Source organism: Lolium rigidum, chromosome 6 (genome assembly GCF_022539505.1).
Source record: "Lolium rigidum isolate FL_2022 chromosome 6, APGP_CSIRO_Lrig_0.1, whole genome shotgun sequence".
NCBI classification, from domain to species: Eukaryota; Viridiplantae; Streptophyta; class Magnoliopsida; order Poales; family Poaceae; genus Lolium; species Lolium rigidum.
In genome coordinates, this window is record NC_061513.1 from 238,325,068 (window position 1) to 238,332,332 (window position 7,265).

Here is a 7,265-nt window from a genome sequence, read left to right on the forward strand (position 1 = left end):
AACAAGCATGGAACATCAGAAATTATAGGTACGTTGGAGACGTATCAGCATCCCCAAGCTTAGTTCGTGCTCGCCCTCGAGTAGGTAAACGATAAAAAGAGTAATTTCTGTAGTGACATGCTACTTACATAACCTTGATCATACTATTATAAAGCACATGAGATGAATGAAGTGACTCAAGGCAATGATCTATAGTTGCTAACAAATAGATAACATATAGCAAAACTTTTCATGAATAGTACTTTCAAGACAAGCATCAAAAGTCTCACACAAGAGTTAACTCATAAAGCAATAAATTCAAAGTAAAGGCATCGAAGCAACACAGAGGAAGATTTAAGTTTCAGCAGTTGCTTTCAACTTTCAACATACATATCTCATGGATAATGGTCAACATAAAGTAATATGATGAATGCGAATAAGCAAGTATGTAAGAATCAATGCACAGCTTGACACAAGTGTTTGCTTCTAAGATGGAAGGAAGTAGGTAAACCGACTCAACATAAAGTAAAAGAATGGCCCTTCGCAGAGGGAAGCAGTGGATTAAATCATGTGCTAGAGCTTTTTAAGTTTTGAAATCATATAGAGAGCATAAAAGTAAAGTTTTGAGAGGTGTTTGTTGTTGTCAACGAATGGTAGTGGGCACTCTAACCCCCTTGCCAAACATACTTTCAAAGAGCGGCTCCCATGAAGGACGTTATCTCTACCAGCAAGGTAGATCATCCCTCTTCTCTTTTGTTTACACATGTACTTTACTTCTTATTTATGGTTGACACTCCTCCCAACCTTTTGCTTACACAAGCCATGGCTAACAGAATCCTCGGGTGCCTTCCAACATTCACATACCATGAAGGAGTGTCTATTTGCAAAATTAAGTTGCTTATCGATGAATCGGAGCAAAACATGTGAAGAGAATTATTAATGAAAGTTAATTAATTGGGGCTGGGAACCCCGCGCCAGCTCTTTTTGCAAAATTATTGGATAAGCGGATGAAGCCACTAGTCCATTGGTGAAAGCTGCCCAACAAGATTGAAAGATAAAACACCACATACTTCCTCATGAGCTATAAAACATTGACACAAATAAGAGATAGTAAAGTTTTGAATTGTTTAAAGGTAGCACATGAAGTATTTACTTGGAATGGCAGGAAATACCACATAGTAGGTAGATATGGTGGACACAAATGGCATAGGTTTTGGCTCAAGGTTTTGGATGCACGAGAAGCATTCCCTCTCGATACAAGGCTTTGGGCTAGCAAGGTTATTTGAAGCAAACACGAGTATGAACCGGCACAAAAAAACTTACATAAGAACATATTGCAAGCATTATAATACTCTACACTCGTCTTCCTTGTTGCTCAAACACTTTTACCATAAAATATCTAGACCTTAAGAGAGACCAATCATGCAAACCAATTTCAACAAGCTCTACAGTAGTTCTCCACTAATAGGTTTAAACTACATGAAAAAACTTAATCATGATCTACTTGAGAGCTCAAAACAATTGCCAAGTGTCAAATTATTCAAAACAATATGAGGCATTTTCTATTTCCAACCAAATAACCATAAGTGATGTAGCTTCCAACTTTTATCATTGAACATTAAAAGTAAAATGAAGAACAAGTGTTCATATGAAAAAGCGGAGCGTGTCTCTCTCCCAAACAAGGATTGCTAGGATCCAATCTTATTCAAACATAAACAAAAATAAAACACACAGACGCTCCAAGTGAAGAACATAAGATGTGACCGAATAAAAATATAGTTTCAATAGAAGAAACCCTATAAGTTGATGAAGAAGGGGATGCCTTGGGCATCCCCAAGCTTAGACGCTTGAGTCTTCTTGAAATATGCAGGGATGAACCACGGGGGCATCCCCAAGCTTAGACTTTTCACTCTTCTTGATCATATATCATCCTCATCTCTTGATCCTTGAAAACTTTCTTCACACCAAACTTCTCATAAACTTCATCAGAGGGGTTAGTACTCAAAAAACTTGAATTCACATTGGTCCTGTAGTGACACATTGCAAGAACTCAATAAAACATTAGCTACAGCTCTCCACGTCTAGAAAGCCTTGCTTAAAGTCCGCAAGAGACAATGCAAAAAACAGAGACAGAATCTGCCAAAACAGAACAGCCAGTAAAGACGAATTTTAAACAGGTACTTCCGTTGCTCAAATCAGAAAACTCAAAACTAACGAAAGTTGCGTACATATCTGAGGAACACGCACGTAAATTGGCATAATTTTCTGAGTTACCTACAAAGAAAACAGCCCAGATTCGTGACAGATAGAAATCTGTTTCTGCGCAGAAATCCAAATCTAGTATCAACCTTCGATTAGAGGCTTCACTTGGCACAATATTGCAATAAAATAAAGATAAGGAGAGGTTGCTACAGTAGTAAAAACTCCAAGACACAACAAAACAGTAGCAAAATAAACACATGGGTTATCTCCCAAGAAGTTCTTTCTTTATAGCCATTAAGATGGGCTCAGCAGTTTTAATGATGCACTCGCAAGAGTTGAAGCAAAAGAGAGCATCAAAAAGCAAATTCAAAACACATTTAAGTCTAACATGCTTCCTATGAAAAGGAATCTTGTACACAAATAAATTCATGAAGAACAAAGTGATAAGCATAAGAAGATAAAACAAGAGTAACTTCAAAATTTTAAGCATATAGAGAGGTGTTTTAGCACCATGAAAATTTCTACAACTATATTTTCCTCTCTCATAATAATTTTCAGTAGCTTCATGAACAAACTCAATAATATAACTATCACATATAGCATGCTTTTCATGATCCATAAACACATAATTTTTATCAAGCTCAAAAATAGTGCGATTAAAATTTTCAAACACACTTTTATCAATAATATAACAAGATGGTTGATCAATCTCAAGAGATATGGGACTCATAGATAATGTCAAGACCTCTCCAATCCCATTTTCATTAGTAGTACAATTAATATTATCAAGTAACATAGGACCATCATCAAGAGCTTTATCATAAACATTTGCTACGCAAAATTCTTTAGTACCATGCATTTCGACATCGAGCACAAACAAAGCATTATCATAAGATTTATCAAAGTAGCATGGATTATCATAAATAACAGTAGCATAATTATTCTCACAAGTTTTACTCATAGGAAATATTTCAAGAGAATCCACAGGAACATAACATTCAACCTCTTTCGGTAAGCATGGAGGACAATCAAATAGTGTAAGAGATAAATAGTTACTCTCATTAGAAGGTTGGTATGGGTAGCTAATCCATTCTTCCTCCTTTTGTTCATCACTCTCCTCCTCTTTTTCATCCAATGAGCTTTCAGGTTCATCAATTTCCTCCTCTTTTTCATCCAATGAGCTTTCGAGTTCATCAATTTCTTCTTCCACCGGTTCCCGCAAATTGTGAGTGCATTCTTGTGCATTAAGGAGTCTCTCTTTATAATCAATGATATAAGGATTATCAGTGTAACTTTCATTGCAAAAATTAAGGATAGAAGAGAAATAATCTTTAAGGTCCTTACAAACAACACAAGTTTCATAATTTTTAACCATGAAGGATTCTATCTCGAGGCTCCCATAAATATGACAAATTGTTCTACCTCTTCAAACCCAAAATGAATATAGCTATTCCGATTATAGTTCTTAATTAAAAATTCCTCACTAAAGCCACATTGAAATTTAAGATGTTTAGTGTCCTGTTGAGAGCAACAGTTTATATCATGGCGTTTAAGCAAGATTTTAGCAATTGTATTCAATTTTTCTATCACAAGCACTCATCACTTTTCCCGCTCTTGATTCTCTATAATTATTATAATATTCTATAAGCTCCAAGTAGGTTATGGGTTCTCCCATAACAGCAGTTTTTAATTTTTAGGTTTTTCAAATTTTTATGGATTTTTGGGTATATGAGAAAAGTAAAACAAGACAAAAAGAAACTAGGCAAAAGTAAACTAAGCAAAATAATACTAGACAGAAATAAACTAAGCACAAGTAAACTAGACAAAAGTAAACTAAGCAAAACAAAGTAAAATAAAATAAAAACAGAGAGAGAGGTAGAGTGTACTCCCCAGGTGAACTTATGAGTAGAGCTATGCCTCCCCGGCAACGGCGCCAGAAAACAGTCTTGATAACCCACAAGTATAGGGGATCGCGGCAGTCTTCGAGGGAAGTAAAACCCAAATTTATTGATTCGACACAAGGGGGGGGGGGGTAAAGAATACTTATAAGCCTTAACAACTGAGTTGTCAATTCAGCTGCACCTGGAAAAGCACTAGTAACAGGGGTGATGTGAAAGTAGCAGTGATATGAGAGCAGTAGTAAAAGTAACACAGCAGCGAGTAATAGTAGTATGAGAGCAATGGCACCGGAAAATAGTTGATACTACTTCCAATGAAATGTAGAACGAGTATATGATGATGAAATATGGACCGGGGTTCCCGACTATCTACACTAGTGGTAACTCTCCAATAACAAGTGTTGGGTGAACAAATTACGGTCGGGCAATTGATAGGATTGAAATAGCATTAAGACAGAACATCAAGATCATTAATCATGTAGGCATGTTTTCCATATATAGTCATACGTGCTCGCAATGAGAAACTTGTACAACATCTTTTGTCCTACCAGCTAGGTGGCAGCCGGGCCTCTAGGGAATCTACTTGGAAATTAAGGCACTCCTTTTAATAGAGTACCGGAGCAAAGCATTAACACTCCGTGAAAACATGTGATCCTCATATCTAAGCCTTCCCCTCCAGTTGTCCCAATTTCTGTCACTTTGGGGCCTTTGGTTCCGGACATAGACATGTGCATACAACTTGTAGATACAATCTAAGCAATAAGTATAGAGCTTAAATCTAAGATCATGCCACTCGGGCCCTAGTGACAAGCATTAAACACAACAAGATTGCAACAACAACAACTTCATAAACTTTGTAGATAGACAATCATAACGTAACAATCCATCGGATCCCAACAAACACAACACCGATTACATCAGATGAATCTCAATCATGTAAGGCAGCTCATGAGATCATTGTATTGAAGTACATGGGAGAGATGATACCAACTAGCTACAGCTAGAACCCGTAGTCCATGGGGGAACTACTCACGGAGCATGATGGAGGCGATGGCGTTGATGGAGATGGCTTCCGGGGCACTTCCCCGTCCGGCGAGGTGCCGGAACGGAGACTTCGTCCCCCGAATTGGAGTTTCGCGATGGTGGCGGCGCCCCGGAGTCTTTCTCGGAGTTTCGTCAATTGGTGTCGAGTTTTTAGGTCGAAAGGGATTATATAGGCGAAGAGTCGGAGTCGGAGGGGCGACAGGGTGGCCCCACACCGGCCGGCGCGGCCGGGGTGTAGGCCGCGCGGCCCACCTGTGTGGTGGCCCCGGCTCTCCTCCGACTCTCCTTCGGTGTTCGGATGCTTCCGGGAAAAATAGGATCTTGGGCGTTGATTTCGTCGAATTCCGAGAATATTGCCCGAACAGCCTTTCTGGAACCAAAAACAGCAGAAAACAGGAACTGGCACTTCGGCATCTTGTTAATAGGTTAGTCCGGAAAATGCATAAAAACATTATAAAGTGCAAGCAAAACATGTAAGTATTGTCATAAAACAAGCATGGAACATCAGAAATTATAGGTACGCTGGAGACGTATCAGGCTTGCCGGAGACGATTGCAGAGATTTAATCTCCGCGTCCCACAAGATCTGTCACAATTTGGCGATCAAGGACACCAGAACCTGCAATGTCCGCGAGCTGATCAAGAAAATGGATGTGCTGCCGGAATTGGTCGTCGACCTTCAAGTCTCCTCCGCCCGCGGCGCTGCTCAAATGTCTCTTGCTATGTGCTTGGATCATGCCCCGACCCTCAATATTGACAAAGCCACCACATGCATCCCAAAGGACGCCGATGCGGACCAACTTCTTGATGCATGTTATGGATACGACACTCGGATCGCGCGACATATTCGCCACGACGAGTTTTATGACAAGGTCGTGCTTCCAGCTGATGAGGCCCTCGAGGTGGAGCTCGAGAATAAGCGTGAAGCGGAAGCAAGACCTGCCGGATCTGACGGTGGTAGCCGGTTCACATGGACCAGTTCGAAGGATGAGGAAGGGAGCAGAGCTAAGAGCGGTGATGAGGAGCCTTCTTCTCCGGCCAAGGATACGGAGGAGCCTTCCTCTCCGGCCAAGGGAGCTGAAGAACCCCCTTCTCCCGCTAAAGAAGCGAAGAAGTAAGAATCTGTTCCTGCGGGAAGAAAATACAAACACTGCATCATTCGGCCCCTTCGTGGGTTTGTAACATAATCTTATTTTGAAGTAGCTAGGACAAAAAACTACGCAACTGAATCTTAGGGCGGAAATACTTATCCTGCTACCATGTTTATGTTGGAGATATGCCCAAGAGGCAATAATAAAAGTGGTTATTATATATCTTTATGTTTATGATAAATGTTTATATACCATGCTATAATTGTATTAATCGAAACATTGATACATGTGTGATATGTAAACAACAAAGAGTCCCTAGTACGCCTCTTAACTAGCTTGTTGATTAATAGATGATTAGTTTCATAATCATGAACATTGGATGTTATTAATAACAAGGTTATATCATTATATGAATGATGTAATGGACACACCCAATTAAGCGTAGCATAAGATCACGTCATTAAGTTATTTGCTATAAGTTTTCGATACATAGTTACCTAGTCCTTATGACCATGAGATCATGTAAATCACTTATATTGGAAAGGTACTTTGATTACATCAAACGCCACTCGCGTAAATGGGTGGTTATAAAGGTGGGATTAAGTATCCGGAAAGTATGAGTTGAGGCATATGGATCAACAGTGGGATTTGTCCATCCCGATGACGGTTAGATATACTCTGGGCCCTCTCGGTGGAATGTCATCTAATGTCTTGCAAGCATATGAATAAGTTCATAAGAGACCACATACCACGGTACGAGTAAAGAGTACTTGTCAGGAGACGAGGTTGAACAAGGTATAGAGTGATACCGATGATCAAACCTCGGACAAGTAAAATATCGAGTGACAAAGGGAATTGGTATTATATGTGAATGGTTCATTCGATCACTAAAGTCATCGTTGAATATGTGGGAGCCATTATGGATCTCCAGATCCCGCTATTGGTTATTGGTCGGAGAGAGTTCTCACCCATGTCCACATAGTTCGCGAACCGTAGGGTGACACACTTAAGGTTTGATGTTGTAATAGTAGAACTTGAAACATGGAATGGAG